The 23,741-nt window shown below is 34.3% G+C and overlaps 1 protein-coding gene and 1 pseudogene across 4 annotated transcripts in view; both read right to left on the reverse strand.

Moving 5' to 3' along the window:
- VGAT (vesicular GABA transporter) overlaps positions 1–23,741 on the reverse strand; it is a 148,738-nt gene that overhangs the window by 15,743 nt on the left and 109,254 nt on the right. The gene's annotated exons all lie outside the window — the stretch shown is intronic.
- The window catches only part of LOC150107538 (general transcription factor II-I repeat domain-containing protein 2 pseudogene), a 29,733-nt pseudogene continuing 12,295 nt past the window's right edge, over positions 6,304–23,741 (reverse strand).

The raw sequence follows: 23,741 nt of genomic DNA on the forward strand, positions 1-23,741 counted from the left end.
CTCCAAGGTGATTCCTTTGTACATTTCTTTGATACCTCTGTCTATGCTTTTGAAGAAAACAAAACTTGGATATGAAATTCCTAAATATAATATTAAAATTACCCATCTATTGTATATGGATGACTTGAAGTTATATGGAAAATCAACACAACAAATAAATAGTTCGTATTTTCAGCCACGACATCACAATGGAATGTGATTTAGATAAATGCGTAATTTTATCTATTAAATGAGGAAAAATTAATGACACTAGCAATTTTAATTTTGATCAAGAGAAATATATAAAATCAATTTCAGATAACCAACACTATAAATACCTTTATTATTATTAAAAGCCAGTGATATTCACCAATCGAAAATTAAACAACGGGCAGCAGCAGAATATACCAAAAGAATTAGAAATATTCTGAAAACAAAACTAAATGGATTAAACACAATTAGAGCAATGAACTCTTGGGCTATACCAGTGATCCGATACACAGATGGCCTAATAGATTGGACAAAAGAAGATCTGGACAAATTGGACTGCAAAACTAGAAAATTAATGACTATGCATCATATCCACGAAGTGATGTTGGCCGGCTGTGCCTACTAAGAAGAAGAAGAATAGATGAATGGGGTCTGGTGTAACTGAAACAGACTGTGGAAAAAGAAGAAGAAATTAGTTTAAAAAATATATCGACAGTAGCTCTGAACAAATGCTTCAAGCCATTTCACGGGAGGACCTTCTGAAAGCAATAGGAAACATATCCGATTACAAAAAGGAAAAACAAAATAACCGATACGTGCGCTGGAAAAATAAACCCTTGCATCACCAATTTCTTCGAGATACTGAGCAAAAAATTGACGTGACCAAGACGTGGCGATGGCTACAATATGGATATATGAAAAAAGAAAACAGAGGGATTTATTCTAGCAGCTCAAGAACAGGTGTTACAAACTAATGCAATGAAAGCAAAAATTTTGAACATCAATAATAACAGCAAATGCAGATTACGCAATGAGACCGTAGATCATCTAATCAGTGCCTGCAGCAAGATAGTTCAAACTGAATATAAATACCGTCGCGATCAAGTGACCAAAATAATTCATTGGCATGCATGCAAAAAATATGGCTTTCCTACTTCTGATAACTGATGGTAGCATAAAATAAAGATAGTACTGGAAAATGAAATAGCAAAAATTCTCTAGGACTTTAGAATACAAACTGATCGGAATTTGGAAAGCAATAGACCTGACATCACAATTATTGAACATGGACAAGTTTGGATTATTGACATCACTGTACCCAGTGATAACAATACTGGAAAAAATTACTAAATATCGACGACTTAAACATACTAAAGTCATCCTAATAGTTATCGGTCCTCTTGGTGCAATTTCAAAAAAGCGCTATCCATTTATTTACAAGAATTAAACATCAAGAAATCATATGTGTGTGTGTATATATATATATATATATATATATATATATATATATATATATATATATATATATATATATATATATAACAGAAAATTTTCTAATTAGTTAGATTAGCAACTTGACATGTTTCGAAAATCTTGTGTCTCTTTTTTACAAAAAAAAAAAAAAGTTTACTCAATGATTGTGATACCATAAAATCTTAGATAAAATGAGATAACATTTTATCTAAGATAAGAAAGATTTGATCTTTCTTATCTTAGATAAAGAAAGAAAGAAAGAAAGAAAAATTTGATCCGTAAATCCGTTAGCCACCAACTGGCCATAGATCATATAATTGATAATCAGCTGTGTATGCTAATTATATCCAATAACATATAACCGACTGATAATGTGCAGATGGAGAAAAATGCTATTGTGTCCTCCTGCAGATTAAAAATCTCAGTAAAGCTGTTGTACCCTGCTTTCGTTGAAGTTGAAGAATACATTTAGATTCAATTTTTTTTTTTTTTTATTAAAGGATTATTTCTCCAAAACAAGTAATGCGCAATTAACAAAACACATTTTTTTTGTTTGTGTTTAATGTATTTTTTTGTAAACCGTTCCTGAGGCAAGTTCTCTACATTTCCTGCCTAGTTCGAGTTGTCCCTCAACGACTCCTTAAATTATTTCTTTCTCTTAAATTATTTCGTCTTAAATATTTTTCCTCGAAAATTCTTTGGAGATGCCACTTTTTTCTTCTTCTCTCTCTCTCTCTCTCTCTCTCTCTCTGTCTCTCTCTGTTGGGAGGGGAAGCGGGTCTACCGCCGTCATTGCAAACCACTGGTCTAGAATGTGTGATAATACCAGCATTCCTCGTTGCTTGTTGAAGTTTTCTCTGTGCTACAAGAGTACAGGAAGTAGTTATCAGTAAGTACAAATCCCAAAGCAGCAATAATGCTGTGGGATTTACTTACTGATAACTACTTAATCTATATTTGGATCAGGTATTTTTATGTCTTCAGGTATTTAAAATAACAAACATTAAAATCCACTTATAACAACAACAAAATAAATAAATAAATAAATAAATAATTGATATTGAGAGGGAAATTAGAAATTGCAGCAATCATGGTATAACGTACATAGGTTAAAATCATCGACTGATGTCTTCAGCTCTGGTGTTGTGCTCGGCAAGTGGCGTTGGAAGTTGTTCTTGTATGAGTAAAAGTAGTACTATCCTTAAGTCGAAGTAATTATGCGAGACTACTCTATATGTGTTCTCCACAGCTCAGCTGGTTTCGAAGGAGCCCTTTGGTTGGAAAGACCTGAGTTCGAATCCCGTTAAACATGCGAAGAACTTTTATCAGGACTTTTCAATCAAATGGGAATTAGTCTCTCTCGTACGGGGCTTTTTCTCCCGAAACCTTGGGTTTTTCGTCCCTCACAACACACATATACAGACAGAAATACGTATGTACAAGGAAGATTATTATTCTCTGGTAAATGGCATCGCTATCCCACGAGCCATTAGGTCGAGGATAGAAAAAGTATATCTATGTTCTTATCAGTGCAGTAAGAACATAAATAAGGAAAATATACCAATATAAAACAAGTTGTGTAAAACTATTAATATTTATAATGCAACGATTAGGAGAAAAGAGATATCAAGATGCAGTTTCCAGTAAAGAAAAATCTATTATATTCTTTCTCTGTTTGTGTGTGCGCGCCCGCGCGAATAGGAATATTGAAAATATCCACGCGTAGGAATATTGAAAATTACGGATTCCTAAAGTGTTTTTTATATTCTTCATAATAATTCTTTGTTTTTCTCGTATTAAAGAACGTTATATTATTAAGTAATGTCTCATATGAGTTTGTTTTTCCTTATTTTATTATGTTTGAACATGCAATAAACGAATAGGAATCGTTTAGAATTACTAAGATTGAAAAGTTAACATGCGCATTGTATGAAACGACGCCCAATATTTGTATTTTTTTTTTTAAATATTTTTAGGACATAAATACTCCTAGAGATTTCCTGCGTGATATAATGCTTTTGAATTTCAGAATTATTTTCAACTGCAACAATAATGTTAAAGTGGTCAAAAAAAAAGAAGGAATAAGCAAACATCAAAATATCTGTCGCATTTCCAGTTAACTCCGAACATTTTCGGTTTGCAGATCACTGTAAAAGTAATAAACCTTTCACCCATAGATCTCCTTTCTAAGTCACAACAGAATGCGCAGTGACAATAATGAAATGCTCGTTCTTCGTAAAAGGATCCCCAGAGGAATCGATACCAAACACCCTCTCTGCAGCTATCGTTCTCCCCCGGTGCGCACAGCCAGATAACAAATGACCAAGCAAATGACCAGTCACTGCGCATTAAATACTGGCTATTAATTTCTTTCGCCATGCGTACTGCGTGCTGCTGAAAGGCCTTCCGCTGTTAAGCCGGTGCACCATAGGAACAAAAGCTCAGACACGCGCCTCCTGCTCCCACGATCACGTGACCATCGTTCTCCGGGAATAGTTGACTACTTTAACAATGGCGATGTTCCCAGCCTACTTGCATTTGACGTCTACAGATTAGAAGGCGGGAGTTATTGATCCTCTTCTCTGTAAGCCACTCGTGAAACAGCCGGGTCTCCCTCCTCGCATCTAAATGATTTTCGTACCATACCTGATGCACGTAAGACAGAATGCTCGTTAGAAACAGATAATGGTTATGTTTATCACGAGTGTAAAGATTTATTCTTTTATCAGATTTGCACATAATAATTAACATAATTATTCTGCCAATAAAATGAGCTTATCAAAAATTACTTTATTTATCAATAAAGTAACAATTAGAAATGTTTCGCAGATGTGTATCTAAAAATTCTTCGCATTATTAAAATTACACACAATATAGTGAACTGTTTCGATCTAGTCATAAAAAAGATAATTGGAAGTTCCCTTATTTAACTTTCAGTGCAATTATCACCATTCAAATCTCTCTCTCTTTCTGTTAATCAATCAATGTTAATTGAAATATTGTAAAAACAATATTTTGTTCGGGATTGTCGACAACCGATTCGTTCATTTCGGTATTAATGATTGCTGGTGCTTTAATCGGTTAGTTTTCAACAAATAGTGGGTAGTAAGAGCAATGTCATACATATGGAAACTCGATGAAATATTACATAGCATCTTTGTATGATATAAGGTAAAATCAAATGGAAATATCTGTTCGAATCTTTAACTAGCTGAATCTACCATCTTCATAGATCGTGCTAAACAGGCTCCATCACATTCTGCTTTTTTGTTCTTCAAAAATTATTCTAACTATTAGACTTTTCAGCACAGTAATACGCGCTATCGCTCTGAAAATGCAATCCATCAGCTCACCTCAGCTATCGCCTAACATAATTAGCGCCTCCGTAGCGCAATTGGAAGAACGACGGTACATTGCGCCCTTCGATTGGAATAGGCCTAAGTTCGATTCTCGTCGCGACGGGAGGAATCTTTATCTGGTCGATTTCAATCGATGGTGAGTTAGCCGATCTCATACGGAGGTAGCAGGGTTTTTTCTCCCGGAAACTCGGGTTTTTCATCCCGCATACAGACAAATCGGCCCTTCAGAACACACGCAATTTACAGACAAAAATTACTAGTTGTGGTGGTGTTGGAGGTGGGCGGTAGATGGCGTTGATTCGTAGTAGAGGTAAGGTGTAGAGATAGTTGAAGATGTCCTCCCGCGATGAGTCTTCGGACTCCTTGGAGGTATCAGGAATAATAATAATAATAATAATAATGAATCGCAATGTCTTTTGGCATCCTGCTTAAACGAGTGTGACGTCATGCATCGATGACGTCATCACGCTTGTTGGCAGCAAACAAACTTTTTTTATTTATTATATAGAGACAGTACCATCCGCAGATTACTTTAGAATTTCATTATCAGTATATTATACTGTATATGATAATTTCATATATAATAATGACATAATAAGAGGGACATGAGGAAAGATGGAGGAGAGTTCCCTAAGCGCAAGGATAATGGACAAAAATAAATAATAATAATAAATAAATAAGTATATATATATATATACTTATTTATTTATTATATATATATCTTAATATTATCTTATTATATATATATATATATCTTAATTATTGTGGTTTCTGAAGAAATTATAAAACATATTTCATGAAATATTCTCAATAAATTTTAAAAAATTAAATTTTTTACCGAGCGTTTACGTATAGTCAAATCTGAGTTTATTTTAATGGATAGTTAGCAACCCTGCCGAACACTAAAGCAATGAGGGTATCAAAGCCACAGAGTTCAGTATTATAATTTCAAGGCGCTATTTTATAGTTTTGTACTGGATCTATTATTGAATGAATACAAGAATCTTAGTGAATATGATAACAAAATTTATATTAGGATGCAGTAACAAAGGTACTATAACAGCATCAACCGAAAATAATTGTCAGATCCTCTCCTATCCTAATTTACGCTCACATCATCCTATCCTGTAGGATAGGGATCTCAAATTCAAACGCAGCAAAGGGTCAGTCAATTAGATGTATATATAACGCGGACCATATTGAGTATTATTCTGTGAACCAAAACATAAACTAAAAAAAGAAAGGCTCTAACAAAGGCCCTTTTGTTGCCGGGCCGTGACGACTTACGTAAACAGTTACACTACCATTTAAATTTATAACCATTATTTCTAAATTTTAAAAATATAACAAGTTTAGAAAATATAAGTTCAATTACATTTTATTCATACTTTAAGAAAATTATTTAAATACATAATTTTGACTTACAAAAATAAAGATTTTTATCTACGATTTTATCCTTTTTTTAATTTCATTTTGATCCTGAAACCTGACATCTTTTCCTCTATACTAACTCAATATCTGCTTTTTCATTTGATGTTGCAATATGAAGTATGGCATTTAATCTAGAATCTTTTATCCGTGAGCGGAACTTTGACTTATTAAGTTTCATAATTGAAAATAATTGCTCACATACATAGGTTCTTCCAAAGATTGACAACATTTTTGCACAATAAATTTTATATTTGGGATATTTACTGCCGAGGTATTTATAAAAATTGAGTATACCAACTTCGTTATATTTATTTTTTAGTTTTCAGTATTGCATTGGAGTTCAATTACTTCCATTTGTAATTCTTCGTCAACATTTTCAATATTAATTTTTAAAAAAAAAGGTGAACTGAATAATAATTCATTTTTAAACTGTTTGAAATCAGAAAATATTTTTTCAAATTCAATTTTCAATTCTTCAATTTGAGGAATGTACTTTTCAACATCATTATTATTTCGAGAAATCGATTTAAGTGTAGGAAAGTGGGATAAATTATTCTTTGCCAACTGGGTTTGCAAAAGATATCTTTTGCCAGAAATGACTTAATTGAATCATACATATGACATATCAACTGTTCATTCACGTCCTTGCAGAGTACTATTCAAAGTGTTTAAGTGGCTTGTTATGTCAACTAAAAAGGGCACGTCTTTGCACCAATCTTCATCGATAAGCTGAGGAATCAATTTTCCTTTGGATGAAGTAAACATGTCAATTTCTTTTAAGAGTTCAAAAAATCTTTTTAAAACGTAGATATGTAGACGCCACGACTGAGCCACCTAACTTCTGTATATTATAGCAAACTGCTGTATTGTGAATCCAATTCATCCAACAAAGCATTGAATTGTCGATGATTCAAGGCGTGAGAGCGTATCCAGTTTACTGTTTTAATTACTACACTCATGACGTGTTCCATCTTTAGTTTTTTAGCACAAAGTGCCTGGTATATTATGCAATGAAACGATTTAAGTTTGTTCTTGCACAACATTTCCTTTTTCATTTGAAGTTTTGTAACAAGTCCGACGTTAACACCAACCATAGCAGGAGCCCATCTGTAGTCACACTTACTAATTTTGACAAGTCCGCTTGAGCATTTTCAAGACTTTTCTCAATACACAAATACAAGTCATTTCCTGTCGTTGTTCCTGATATAAGCAATATATCCAATAGTTCTTCAGTCACGTTCATATCTTCGTCAACGCCACGAATAAATATTGCTAACTGGGAAGTATTAATAATGTCTGTACATTCGTCAAGTGCAATGGAAAACGCTACAAAACTCTTTATTTTTTCACTCAATATATCTTGGAAGTTCTCTGCTATATCTTCAACACGCTCCGCAACTGTATTTCCTGATAGGCTTATACTTTGAAATAATAAGTTTTACTTGTTTAAGTTAAGGGATATTACATCCCATATCGTTTCTTAGCCGAATAAGAAACTCAAAGAGTTTCATGCCGAATATAGTAGAAACTATATAAAGTTCGGCGATTCCAAGCGTAAGCAAATACCTGGATAGTGCAGCAACTGACCCTTGAAGGTAGTGCAAGCCGAGGCAACTCATGTCTAAGGTGGAGCAAGCTCCGATCACTATTCTTGATATTTACCCATAATGTGACCTTAGCTGCTAGGAGCTGTATTTCTGTTCTACATTATGAGAGAAGGTCACTACCCAGACCGGTTTCAACGTTTATTGAGGTCTCATCAGTGAGTAGGTAGACCTGCTTACGCTTGGAATCGCCGAACTTTATATAGTTTCTACTATATTCGACATGAAACTCTTTAAGTTTCTTATTCGGCTAAGAAACGATATGGGATGTAATATCCCTTAACTTAAACAAGTCATATGTCGCCGAATTGAAGCCTTTGGCTCTTCATATATCTAATAAGTTTTATTTTTGTTTAAAGCTGTCATAAAACATTTAGAAGTTTGAATTTTTTCTGTTTTAATCCCCGCAGGATGTTAGAAACATTGATTTTTAGAAAATAAATCATTAAGGTCGCGGGCCGGATACGACGCCTTTGCGGGTCGTCCGGCCCGCGGGCCGCAAGTGTGCTACCCCTACTGTAGGCATTCGGAACCGAAAATCCTACTGAATAGGTTGGTTACTCCTTATTCCAGGAGTGTCACGGCTACACTGTAGCCGTGTGTGTGTGTGTGTGTGTGTGTGTGTGTGTGTGTGTGTGTGTGTGTGTGTGTGTGTGTGTGTGTGTGTGTGTGTGTGTGTGTGTGTGTGTGTGTGTGTGTGTGTGTGTGTGTGTTCAACGGGGCCGGTTTTCCTGTTATAGGGGGACGAAAAACCCGAGTTTTCTGGTGAAAAAAACCCTACCTCCGTATGAGACCAGCTAACTCACCTTTCTTCGAAAGATACCAGAATAAAGGTTCCTCACGTCACTGACGGGAATCTACCCCCAGATCGTTACGACCAAAGGACTTTGTCTATACCAACTGAGCTCCGGAAGCTCTGACTGTCAGATATGGCACACTATTTTCATGGCTTTTGCATGAAAAAAACAAATATGAAAAAATTCCGAGATACTCATGCTTTTCATAATGGGATCGCGCAACCTTCATTTACTTACACTGGGATAAAGGATTAAATAAGAATATAATTTCTTGGCAAGTTTAATTAATTTGTAACCAAGTGAAAAAAGTTTCTACACACACGCGCGCGTATACATAGTGACATCATGGATTGTCACAATAACTGAACCTCCATTTTGGACTTTCGTTTTGTTTTGTACTGATGTCCTGCAGATAGTTTATTTATTGTAATTTCTAACATAATTTTTAAAATCTGGAATCCTTTATAAAGATTCCCAGGTTTCCGGTTTATTTTATTATTTTTATTATTATTATTTTTTTCAGATGAAGATGAATCAGTGGGTCTCATACAAAAGTAGCATGGTTTTTCCCTACCTCGAGATTTCCTTACTTCCGGATAAAAACTCGGTTTTTATCCCGAAAGACAGACAAATTAATTATAGAACACATCCGGTTGCCTGGTTTTCTTTTCCGACCGTAGGTTTCTTTGTAGGCATTGCCCACAAAGTATTCCTGGTGAGAATTTTACACAATTTTATCCAGGCTTGTGACCGGCATATGGCTGGGACGAATTCATGAGTGCAATCCTTGTGCGTTCATGGGGCCGGTTTACCTGTTTTGGGGGACGAAAAAGCCGAGTTTCCGGGTGAGAAAACTCCTACCACCATATGAGACCGGCTAACTCACCTTGTGTCGAAAGAGCTCAGATAAAGGCTCCTCACATCACTGACCCAGGAATCGAACCAAGGTCTTTCCGACCAAAGGGCATCGTCTATATTGACTGAGCTATGGAGGCTTCACATCCGGTTAACAGACATAGTATATTATGTCTAACCTCATAGCTTGAGTTACTTTGGCTTTAATTCAAACGAAACCAAACACAATATTCCCCACCAAAAAATACTATGATTGAAACCAAAATTTAGATGGTTCGACAAATTAAAAAAAAAAATATATATATATATATATATATATATATATATACACCATACCGAATTTCAATAAAAGTTTTCCAGATAGAGCAGGGAACCATATGCGCAGGGAGATAACAGAAGAAAAAGAAGAAAAAAAAAAAACGCTTGTAATATTTACTGTGCATTTTGCGAAAGTACCTGACAACAATAACAGTAGATGAGGTGAATTAGGGGAGCAGATTTAGAATTGTATAGGTAAGAAAATGGAAAATAGCGTGTGGTTTTCATTTCCTTATGAAATAGCAGGATTGCTCGAGCGAATAGATTGGATAATATCTCCATCCAACAGGCTATAGGTTCGAATTTTACTATAACGCAGATTTTTTTTACGTGAATCCCACCCACGAAAGGCTGTCAGCCTATAATGCAATAGTACTGTTGGTGGGCTAGATAATCAGGCTTTCCTACTTTAAAAATCAAACAAGAAAATTTTCAAACCTCGGAGAAGGTGGTGATTTCACATCGGGGATGAAATTCATTTCTTATCTAAAACATTCACAAATATCCGTGCCTACAGTGGGATTCGAACCCATTGCCTCTTTGATGGATAGTATATACCCTAACGACATGGCTAAGCAAGCAGCCATTTGTGAAAGTCTTTAGGTGGTACTTGATTTTCGTCTTTTGGTGTGAGACCACTAATCTACTTAGTTTGAAGAAATTCCATGTTTCGTCCTTGAAGGAACTGCATTCTTTATTCTATAGCCTTCATTCGTATTCTTTAATATATTTATTTATTGATTTATTTCCAAAGAAAATATCTACTTTTATTCAAGTTGATTTCTTAATTTAATATGGAAATATTATAGTTATTTTTATGTCTGATTTAGCTGGATTAATAAATAGAACGCTTTAATATAAGAAAGCTTCAAGATAAAAAAAAAAAAAAGCTTTCTTTTTTTTTTTCAGGAAGTAACTTCCATAAGTTGATCTTGTGAAGTATAATCTTTCCTAAGATATTCTAAGAGTAAATGTAACATTTTTTTAACACTGTTCATTTCTTCATTTTATATCTGTCCAATTGGGCTGCAATTCTCAGTGGAATCTGTACAACATAAGAAATAACAATATTGTAGATTTAATCAACATCAATTGAATAGTATGACCTTCAAAAGTGTCTGCGAAGAGCCGACTCCGATCTACCTTCATTTTAGTTTGACTATTGAATTTGTCAGGGGGACGGTCAGCAACGCAAAGAAATAACCATATTTCAACTTTAGTTGAAATCGGTTGAACGCTGCGATCTGTAGACCTTCCACGAACAAGGTGAAATAAAAAGACCTTTTAGAGACGTTTTTCGCTATTTTCAAAATGATCTACTTTTTATGAAATTGAATTTAACTCAAGTATTAACTGAATTGTTGTGATTTAACTCCTCAATGCACGTTGCCTCCTGGTAAGTGCCTTTGTCAAATAAAAGTGACAGATCAAAAAGTCTACTTTATATAAAACTGGAATAGCAGATTGAATTTTGGATCTAGTGATTATTCTGATATGAATAGTTGAGACACTCGATAAAGTACTTGACTTGGAGTCAATTCATCAATCATAATCGTGAATTAATCTCTATGGATACTAAAATTTAAAATTATTATCATTTAATTGACCTTTTGCATTTATTGTGGCTCTTACATAGTAGTAGTAGTTAGAAAATAAATAAAGGAATGGTCCAAACATATCTGAACACGACTGAGATTGTGTTACAGTATCAAGAGATACAGCAACACAAAACTTGCTGCTAGAATTTTCGCTTACACTCAGGTATCTTTGAAAATTTCCTTTCTGAAATTTATTGTTTTGTCATATTTAAAATTTAGAGGCCGTAAAACAAGTGCGAACTGTTTCTTGACAAATGTTAAACAGCGATACTTTACCCGCACTTCTTGTAAAGTTAACTGGACAATAGATTCAGGGACAAGGTCGATCTTTTAAGTATTAATAATTTGGAACAGGTTGTTACCTCTATTGAGCTAGTGTAAATTCTACAAAAAAAAAAATAATTATTATTATCTGCCATAAGACCAGTGCCTCGATCGAGATCTTTCATCACTTGCTGCAAATGACACAAGGCATTACAGTATTGATAAATTATGAGCTTTCTGCTTCCAGTATTGAGAAGTTTGATTAGATGAAAGAATTTATTAAGTTATCTATAAACTTCATCTGATTATACAGAAGGAAAAATAAACTATTAGAACTAATTGATCACCTGATAATAAAGTATCAGAAATGGAGAATGGAATGTTATTAAAGATTTTCTTCCTTCATTCTTACCAAGTACGATTAACAATTCCACCAACACATCGCGATGGTGGAAAAATAACTGTGAAAACGGAACGCTAGCATGATGCGAGACTATTATTGGATTTTTCAAGTGCGTAGATTCTTCAAGAGGAAAAGAGTATTGAAAAATACTTTGAAATTTGTGTCTATATGAACGTTTTTATAAAATTTTATAAAATTATAGTAAATTCACTAAGTGATTCATAAACTGATTTTTTAAGTGTTCACAACATTATATATATATATATACTAGGGATACCCCCCTGGCGCCTACGCCCCCCCCCCCCGAGTTCCGGGCTGGTAAGCCTGTAAGACAAAAAACGTGACATAAAAACGTTTGAAATTTCGGCTTATCTTTTTATATATAGAGAATATATATATATATATAAATCATTGAACAGTATTCAGCTAAGCTTATGTTTTGGTATACTTATAACAAAATAATCCTGCCATGCTGTAAACATAAGCTCCATTTTTATTTCGTACGTCCTGAAAGTGATACAAATAACACCATGCTTGGATTTTTGGATTTTAAACATATTGGAATTATTGAGAAAAAAATCTACACTTTCCAATACAGATAAAGCAGTATCGAAACCTGTAGAATGGTATAAATAACGAAAAATAATTCCACTTACACGTTTTATTCTCCTATAGGAAGTAGGCAAGAACATTTTAGCCCTTTTGGCGACTGAGGGGAAAGTTTAGTTTCTACTGCTAGCCAATCAGAGATAGCTGACCCAAGACTATCATTAATTATAAACTGAAACAGAATGCTATTATAAGCAAATAGTAATAATGAGCATTTAAAACTGTGCTTACGTAAATGAATGATTCGTGAAAAGTACTGCAAACAAAATTATCTAGAACACAATGATAACTTGAGTTAGTCGGTCTCATGCACAGTAGTAGAAATTTATTGCTCCTTGAATTTTGCTTTTTTTTTATCTCACAAAGCAGACAAACTAGTCAGCAGAACATATACGCAATTAAGACAATACATACTGGCCCCTCACGCAATTTCAAACAATCGTAACCATTTACTTTTTTTTTTTTTCACGTTTAAACATTTTATTATGTCTCAGATAAATTACATACATAGATACAGTAATAATTATAATACATCACAATTGTGAATAACAGATACTTGAAAGTTAATAATATTTTTAAATAATAATAATAATATTTTTTCCCCTGTATAATGTATTATATTCTTTCTTTGGGAGGCATTTCTGATTTCTTCCTCGAAGCTTAGCAGAGCTTATCTGACGAAAGCTTATCCTATACTGGTCACAAGCCAGGTGTTAATTTTACTGTTTGTTGGTACCTGCTTGGAAGACACTTCAACTGCTATTACAGTTTAACTTTTTTTCTTCTTTTTTTTGCAAATAGGGTTGGATTTAGACATGGTGTGTTTGTTTCTTTGTGTTCTTGTAGTGATGGTTTTTGAGAGGGGGGGCTTTTGTCATAGGTTGTGTGTGGGGGGGAGAAAAACAGGAATTGCTCTAATTTTCATTCTCGCTATAATATTTATATAGCGCCTGTTTCAGCTCTCTGTATGTTCCTAGGTTTCTGTCGTCGAACGGCAGTTTGTTTATCATGTCAGGTACGTAAAAGTTTCGGGTGGCTTTGCCGTAGTGATTATTGTACTTATATGTTATGTAGTTTGTTGACTGTGGTCTTGTTATTTGATATGTTGTTCTGGTTACTCTATAGGTTGGGATGTAGTAATGTTTTAACATGACTGTGTAGTGGCATAAGTGTTTCACCTTAAACATTTTGTGTTTTGTCCGTGCTTCCTGCATAAGAGTGGGTTGTTCCCAGAATATCAGTTTTACCATTTTATCTTGCAACCATTGTAACCTGTGAAGTCTGTAATCTGCGCAGAATGCGTATGATGTGATTGCATATCTTTAAAATGTTTTCACATAATGCTTTATAGATTAGTATTTTTATGTGGGTTGGGGCAATATCTTTTAATCTGTATAGTTTGCTTGATATTATCCTAAGCTTGGTATGTAGGTAGTTTGTATGGTTATTCCAACTTTGATCAGCATCGAAGTGAAGTCCGAGATAGTGTGTTGTTTTCGCCTGTGTGATGGTTGTGGTTTTAGGTTCTGCGCTTTGTTATAGGAAGATGAATGTCGGATAGTGAGATATTTAGTTTCTATGGGCAGGGTTTGGGGGTTTTGAATATCATTAGCTTTGTTTTTCCAGGGTTTATATATATGCCATTTTCGGTTAACCAGTTAGTGATTTGATTGATGTCGTGTTGCATATTTGTGTAAGCGATATTTGCGTTGTTGTGAATGGATACTATGGCCGTGTCGTACTGGAAGATTTTACTTTTTAGGGGAAGGTGGCTTATATCGTGTGTGTATATGTTAAATAGAATATATGCTAAATGGAGATAGGACAGCTCCTTGCGGTACTCTACAGGTTACATGTACCTCTTTGCTGTACGCTGATCCTATACGTGTGGTGAGCTTTCTGTTTTTCATGTATGCTTTAAACCACTGGAGTAGACGACTTCCAATTCCGATATTAGTTTCGTTAACAACGTTTTGCGTGTTAGTGTGTCAAATGCTTTTGTTAGGTGAATGAATACCACTAATGTTATTCTGTTTTTATCCAAATGCAGCGTTTATTAGTTTGTGAAATCATCCAGGAGTGTTGCTGTTCCTTTATTTTTTTGAAAGCCATATTGTGTTTTGGGTATGATATGAAAATTTTCAACGTATGTGGAGAGTTTGTGATGCACGATGCTCTGCATTATTTGGTTGATTACAGACAACGTGGCGATGGGTCTGAAATTATGTTTCTTTTTCCATGTTTGTGTATGGGTATGATTAATGCAGTCTTTAGTGTTTCAGGTATGTGTCCGGTTTCGAAGATTTTATTTAACAGTTTGTGTATAACTGGAAGTAGGTTGGTTGAATGGTTCTTGATGTCTTTTGGTCTGATTCCGTCTATCCCCGGTTCTTTGTTAGGGTTAATTTGTTGAATAATAATAATAATAATAATAATAATAATAATTTTAATTTTAATGCACGACGATCATTCAAAAGTTCTGTGCACTGCACAGCGCATGTGTGTGTTGCCAGTGGAATGCAATAATTTCTGCCTTCAAGTCAGTTCAGATACCATAAAAATTTCGATATGTTCCCTAAGTTAAAAGTACCATTCGTTGGTAAACGCTTTACTACCATTGACGAGATATAACAGGATAAGGTTAATCAAAGAAATCAATGAAAAAGTTTGCCAATAGAAATATAAGATTACTTTAAGAAGCAGTGATAAGGCAGAATTAAGATTATATGGAAGGCCTGTGAATAATGTCTCCTGTTACATAAATGGTTTAACATCGGGAGTACTGCGTGCAGAACTTTTGAAATGACGCTCATGAATTTTTGAAGTTTCAAGTGTATCTTATTTTCCCCTTAGCATACATATTATGATCATTGGCCTATTACAGTCAAGTAATTTGGTTCCATATAAACTTCATGAATACAACGATAAGGTGGTTAATTTTATCTACGTATGGTGCTGTATCTGTCATTTGCGTGAGTTCTGTGACTCGTTCGTCTGTTCGAATTCCCACCCCCCTTACAGCGGGGGGGAGATTTGAACTACATCATTCCAGCATAAAAACAGAACTGATCTGGTTCGAATTGTCACTACTGATTAAATTACCAAGACCCCTTTTAGATGTATAATAATAATAATAATAATAATAATAATAATAAATTGATATATAGTAATATACTGTAATAATATAATATAATAAATTGTATTTAATATGTCTAAATTAGCACTAAGTATTATTCGTAATAGAGACATTGGATCACGGAACAAATAGCGCCTATAGGCGCTATTTGTTCCGTGATCAATGCAGTGTCTTGTGCAACTAGTTACAAGCTACTCGACCATGTAGATCATTAATTGTGACATCAGTAATACATATAAAATTAAGGAAATAGCCTTTTGTAGTTATAACTTGTGTATTGCACAGGTTCTGCTATCATAGAACAACTTAGTTTCTAATTACGTAAAGTATACAGCATGTATTATTATAATATATTTCTATATATTATATTAATTTTCCATTATTATAAATTTAAAACTTTCGTAACTCAGTCTGTAGGACACAAAACAGAACACCACATAAATGACACAAATACTTCATTCCAATATCTAAACATGTAATTTATTTGTGATAACGGCATGTCGATGAGATGAGTTCGTGACAAGTCTTGTGATTTCATAGAGACCTTGTTCTTATTTTAAGAAAAATAAAATTTAGAATATCTATTTATTATTTAGGATGAAATCGAGAGAGAATAACCTACATTCTCTCTCTCTCTCTCTCTCTCTCTCTCTCTCTCTCTCTATATATATATATATATATATATATATATATATATATATATATATATTTTTTTTTTTTTTATGAAGAATTGAATGACTAGAACCGAGATTTAAGTAAAAAGGTTTTAATATAAAAACGCTACTAGTTTCGGCCTGTAACAGTGTTTTTTCTTTCTTTTATAATGTCACCTGAAGAAGGCGACATTATAAAAGAAAGAAAAAACACTAAACATTAAAGGTTAAAAGACTATGAACGACATAGACAGTCTCTATACATAATTAGCATGAAAACGTTGTAGTTGTATTTGAAGCTGTTCTTTCGTTTGTTGCATTGTTGGGAGAGTGCGTGCTTGCAGCATCACGTGAACGCCAGTACATGATTACAGCTGAATGACTATCTGGGAGGTTGTAGCTCAAGTTGTTATTTAGATGAACAGGATTGAAGATGATTTCTCTCTAGATTCCACGATTTTTCTCTCTAGTTCGTCACTGCAACGGAAGATGTTAGTAGATTTTTCCCAGCAGACCTTGTGACTTTGGTTTTCATCATTAGGATTAGCCGAGAAAAGGATATGACTTGATAATGCACTGGCTCGCTGTCTCTTGTAAGTAATGTCCCTCATGTGTTCTTCCATACGCAATTCGACAGATTTGTCTGTCTGCCCAAAATAAATAAACATGTCATTTATTTATTTATTTATCTATTTATATTTATTTGTTCATTTATTTGTTCTTTCGTTTGTTGCATTGTTGGGAGAGTGCGTGCTTGCAGCATCACGTGAACGCCAGTACATGATTACAGCTGAATGACTATCTGGGAGGTTGTAGCTCAAGTTGTTATTTAGATGAACAGGATTGAAGATGATTTCTCTCTAGATTCCACGATTTTTCTCTCTAGTTCGTCACTGCAACGGAAGATGTTAGTAGATTTTTCCCAGCAGACCTTGTGACTTTGGTTTTCATCATTAGGATTAGCCGAGAAAAGGATATGACTTGATAATGCACTGGCTCGCTGTCTCTTGTAAGTAATGTCCCTCATGTGTTCTTCCATACGCAATTCGACAGATTTGTCTGTCTGCCCAAAATAAATAAACATGTCATTTATTTATTTATTTATCTATTTATATTTATTTGTTCATTTATTTGTTCTTTCGTTTGTTGCATTGTTGGGAGAGTGCGTGCTTGCAGCATCACGTGAACGCCAGTACATGATTACAGCTGAATGACTATCTGGGAGGTTGTAGCTCAAGTTGTTATTTAGATGAACAGGATTGAAGATGATTTCTCTCTAGATTCCACGATTTTTCTCTCTAGTTCGTCACTGCAACGGAAGATGTTAGTAGATTTTTCCCAGCAGACCTTGTGACTTTGGTTTTCATCATTAGGATTAGCCGAGAAAAGGATATGACTTGATAATGCACTGGCTCGCTGTCTCTTGTAAGTAATGTCCCTCATGTGTTCTTCCATACGCAATTCGACAGATTTGTCTGTCTGCCCAAAATAAATAAACATGTCATTTATTTATTTATTTATCTATTTATATTTATTTGTTCATTTATTTATCATAAAGCTAAATTAGACCTACTGTCGGAAAGAATCTCGGATACTAAACGAACTCTCGCATTTCTTTTCAATAAAAAAGAAATGCGAGAGTTCGTTTCCTTTATTCCTTCCCCAAAATTAATACCAAAGGAGACACTACTTACAAAAATAGAAAAAGCTGCTTCTTTTCTCCCTCCACAAGATGCAAATCTTCTACGTATTGAATCAATCTTTATTATCAATAACGCAAAAGCACCTGCAGACAACATTACTTTAACTGAACGCAAAGCTATTAAAAGTTAAAAAAACAACGGAGACATAATTATCCTCCCTGCGGATAAAGGCAATGCAACAGTCATCCTTAACTCTGAAGATTACAGAATAAAATGATTGAATTACTACATAATGATACCTACTCAAGACTTGAGAGAGATCCAACGCGTGAACTTCAAAATCGTACAAACAACTTATTAAAAACAACAACTGAATTATCCCGAAACATTCATTTATCTCTACGCTCTCTCCATTCGTTAATTCCTCGCATATATGGTGTTCCTAAAATCCATAAAGAGAATTGTAGAAGATATCGATTCTCCTACGTACAATCTTTCAAAATATCTTGCCAAATACCTAAAACGTTTTTCAGGAAAGTCACCATCCTTTATCAAGAACACTACAGAATTTGTTACATACATCAAGGATATTACAGTTAATGAAGATGACATAATGGCTAGCTTGGACATTACTTCTTTGTTCACTAATGTCCCAACAGATGACGTCCTAACATTACTCAAGGACAAGTTATCCAAAAAAATGTTAGCCTTGCTTACACATTGCATCAGGTCTGGTTACTTCAAATTTCAAGATAATATATACAAACAAAATCATGGGCTGGCTATGGGTAATCCCTTATCTCCTGTACTCGCAAATATTTACTTAGAGGATTTTGAAACCAAGACTATCTCTTCCTTTATTTTAACACCTAAAGTTTGGAAACGTTATGTGGATGATGTCTTCATTGTTTGGAGCCATGGACATGAATCCCTTATGGTTTTCCTCGAACATCACAATAGCCGACATCAAAGTATTAAGTTTACTGCCGAGCTTGAAACGGATAATTCCTTGCCTTTTCTTGATGTCAAACTGACTCCCTCTTCTGGTAAACTCAAAATATCGATATATAGAAAGCCACACATACCAACAGATATCTGCATAGTCAGTCCCATCATTTCCCTCCTCATAAGCTTGGAATAATTTCCACCTTGGGATATAGAGCCCGTTCTCTTCTTGATGACCCAAACGAACTTCTTACAGAAATTAACCAACTGAAAACTTCTTTCGAAGTTAATGGATATTCCAAGAAAATCATTGACAAATTCCTTCTTAATTCTCCTGGACATCACTCAAAAGAAAGAAATAGATTCAAAGGCAATATATCTATTCCTTACATAAGTACTGTTTCACATAAATTAGCAAAATTTCTAAGAAAATACAATATCAGAACCTTGTTCACTCCACTTACAAAGATCCGTTCCTTAATTAGCCACCCAAAACCTTGTCATCATCAACTCAAATGCCCTGGTGTATATAAAATATTATGTGATTTCGATATTCCTTATTTTGGGCAGACAGACAAATCTGTCGAATTGCGCATGGAAGAACACATGAGGGACATTACTTACAAGAGACAGCGAGCCAGTGCATTATCAAGTCATATCCTTTTCTCGGCTAATCCTAATGATGAAAACCAAAGTCGCGAAACCTGCTGGGAAAATCTACTAACATCTTCCGTTGCAGTGACGAACTAGAGAGAAAAATCGTGGAATCTAGAGAAATCATCTTCAATCCTGTTCATCTAAATGACAACTTGAGCTACAACCTCCCAGATAGTCATTCAGCTGTAATCGTGTACTGGCGTTCACGTGATACCGCAAGCACGTACTCTCCCAACAATGCAACAAACGAAAGAACAGCTTCAAATACAACTAAAATGTTTTCATGCTAATTATGTATAGAGACTTCTATTTTTTCATAGTCTTTTAACCCTCAATGTTCAGTGTTTTTTCTTCTTTTATAATGTCACCTGAAGAAGGCATTTACAGGCCGAAACTAGTAGTGTTTTTATATTAAAACCTTTTTACTTAAATCTCGGTTCTTGTCATTGAATTCTTCATAAAACTATATATATATATATATATATATATATATATATATTTATAAAATTAATTTAACTTACTAGAACCCGAGAAAGTATAACAAAAACCTTTAATAAATCAAGACTAGTTTCATCGGTGCTCCGACTTCTTCAGGTGAGAAAGAAAAAACATAAGACTTATAAAAAATTACAAGGTAAAAAACAAGGACCTTCCAGGTTAATAAAAAGAAGTAGAATAGTAATAGTCATATTTGAATAGGTGACCGCGTGCTACCGTTGGCATGAGTTGAATGTGTGCGACAGCTAATTTTAGAGCGCCAGTACTGGATTACTGCGCTATGGGAATCAGGCAAATTGCAGCTTAGATTGTTGTTCAATTGTGAAGGGTCCAGAACTATTTCTTTTGATTCGATAATTCTTCTTTCAAATTCATCATTGCATATATATAAATTAGTAGTGCGTTCCCAATCAACTTGGTGTGGCCGTTCTTCAAGGTTAGAGTTTGCCGAGAAGAGGACATGACTGGAAAGGGCGCTCGCTCGTGTTCTACTGTAAGAGATGTCACGTCTATGTTCCTCAAGACGAAGTGTAACAGATTTATCTTTCATGTCCAAAATAAGGTCAACCACAGTCGCACAAAACTTTATAAACACCAGGAAAATGCAGTTGGTTGTGTTTTAGTTTTGGTTGACTCAACATAAAGACTGACTATACTACTCTGCCAAAACTTTGTTTTGGCAGAGTAATATAGTCAGTCTTTATGTTGAATTTCTTCAAACTCCTAGATAGTTTCAGGGTAAGAGAGCTGATAAATGGTAATTGTATATGAGTGATAGGGTTGGAATCATCTTCTTGTCGAGGATGTTGGCGTGGTCTCAAACGTTTAGTGATATTACGAGACGAATATCCATTATTTAAGAAGGTGTTTTTCAGGAAGTTAAGCTCTGTTTGAAGGTCTTCTTCTGTGGAAGTGAGACATCTTGCTCGTGAGGCAAATTCCGGCTATTTCTGCTATGAAGATAAAATATACAAACAAACTAGCGGGTTAGCTATGGGCAGCCCTCTATCCCCAGTCTTAGCTAACATTTTTCTAGAAGATTTTGAAGAGAAAGCTATTTCTTCAGCTACTTTAAAACCTAAACTGTGGTTACGCTACATTGATGACGTCTTCCTTATCTGGGGACATAGTTTAGATGCTGTGTATTAGTGGTATTAGTGATTTCGAGGCAAAGGGTTTCAACATGCTAAAACTGATAGGCCGTTTCTTTTGCTATTAATTTTTGTTTGATAAATATTAATATTCCACCCCCCTCTTTTTGTTTGGCGGCTATAATAATAATAATAATAATAATAATAATATTTCTATGAACTTTAGTTGAAAATTCTCGTATGTATAATGTTACAGGATCATTTATTTTAATTAGGCAATTCCAGTCTGTATTTTTACATGGTTATCGACAATGCTCTTTAATATGATCGAGTTTTGTCGACTTTTGTGGCGTTGGGAGGAGCGGGGGGGGGGGGGGTAGGTAACGTAATAAAACGAAGTTGAGACAAAGTAGTGATCGGAAATTTTGATGTTAATTACTGATGATGTATATGTATGGATGGGAGCCCGTATATTGATATGATCAATGCATGATTGTGTTAGTATAATGTTGAGTATTTCTTCTCTTGTTGGGGAGTTAATGGTAGGGTTTATGTTGTACTGACTTGGTATATGAAGGTATGTGTTAGCGGTTGAAGAAGCGTGGTGAAGAGTATTTATATTAATGTCTCCTATTGGAATGAGCCTATGTGTTGTACGGGGTTCGATTCCGCTTAGCCATGCTTCTAACTCATGAAGAAAGCTGAGTGGATTATTATCTGGGGGGTCTGTATATTGTATTTATTGTGTATTTGATACTATGTTTGTGGTTATTTGTGATTTCCAAAATTAGTGTTTCCGAATGTTCGAAATGAGTTTGTTTTTCAGTTACATTGTATTTTTGTTTGATAAATACTACGATGCCACCTTCTCTTTTGTTTGTTCTACATAAGTTGTAGGTTTGGTAATTATTAATGTTGTATGCATAAATTTCTGTGTCGTTTATTGCAACTTCTGTCAGTATTAGCGCATCTATGTTTGTCATGATGTAGTTGAGCAGTGTTATCAAAGTAAGCCATTTTTTTTTTATACTTCTTATGTTTTTGTGTACGATAGTGAAGTTGGTGTTGGTGGAAATGTTGTCTAACCATTTCTTCAAAGAGTCAAAGACCTTGAAGTTTTATATTGTCTGACTGGATATGTTCGCCTATGTTTGCGATCTCCATTATATAGTTTTTAAGTGATTTCTAAAGTGTTTTAAATTGGTAGGCTGTGTAGGTCGGATTCTCTTGTAATTATATAAACTCAAGTGTTTTCACTCCTTCTCATAAATATCTGTGAATCCTTAGTCTACAGGAACTTGTAGTTTTTCTCTGTTTTTGTCTTCCTTGCTTGGTGTAAAAGATTTTTGAAGTATGGAGTCCAGTGTTCAGTTACATAGATTGGTGTTGGGAGTTTCTTGTCAGTTAGGATCAATGTTGTCGGGCTTGTTTTACTGCAAGAATGGAGTCTCTCAGACTTCTGCTGGCAAAACGAGCGATGATTGGTGGCTGTCTTTCTTTTTTTTTTTTTTTTTTTTTTTTTGTGGGCCTCGGTTAATAGAGGTGATGTCTCTGGTTGCGACTTGAATACCAATTTTGCTACCGATCAGTTGCATTATGTTGCTTAAATCTTCTGTCTCTTCTTTTGTTATTCCCTCAATTTCAGGTTCTTTTTTTCTTTCTTTTTGTAGCATGTGCTCCATTTGTCACTTGAGTGTGTTTACCTCTTTCCGCAGTTATTCATTTTCTTCTTCGTAATAATAATAATAATAATAATAATAATAATAATAATAATAATAATAATAATAATAATATATGCTGGAATTCTGTGGTATTGTGAAAATCCCGCCGATTGTTGAAGATTTCGGATTGAAGGCAAAATTTTATTAAATAATTTAAATTTAAATTTTATTAAATAATAAAAAATTTATTAAACAAAAACATCTGCTGATTATGTTTCTACAGAAATATTTTTCAAATGTTTAAACTTTTTCAGTTTGTACTATAGTCGATTGAAGCAAAAAGGAACATTTTTCTTAGTCAAAATTTCTGACATTGAAGCCATTTATTATGTGAACAAAAAGTTTCAATGTCAGAAATTTTGACTAAGAAAAATGTTCCTTTTTGCTTCAATCGACTATAGTACAAACTGAAAAAGTTTAAACATTTGAAAAATATTTCTGTAGAAACATGCTGTATTTTTTAAGATGTTTTAGATTTACAAGTAAGCTGTCTTGTATGTAAAAGAATGGCATGAGACTTTTGCTTTTAATATTCCATTGATTTGTAAATCTTAAGATTCCTTATGACTAAATATTCGCAATTTAATTTTTTAAAGGAGAGATATCCATTTAATTAATAGTAATAAATAATAATCGGCTAACACCTTTTTATTTCCTTATAGGGAGTAGGGGAGGCCTTTAAACCCTATCCAGCTTTTGGAGATTCATTGGAAATA

The sequence above is a fragment of the Typopeltis vanoorti genome, chromosome 4 (assembly GCF_054136105.1).
Source record: "Typopeltis vanoorti isolate ZY-2024b chromosome 4, IOZ_Tvanoo_1.0, whole genome shotgun sequence".
NCBI lineage: Eukaryota > Metazoa > Arthropoda > Arachnida > Uropygi > Thelyphonidae > Typopeltis > Typopeltis vanoorti.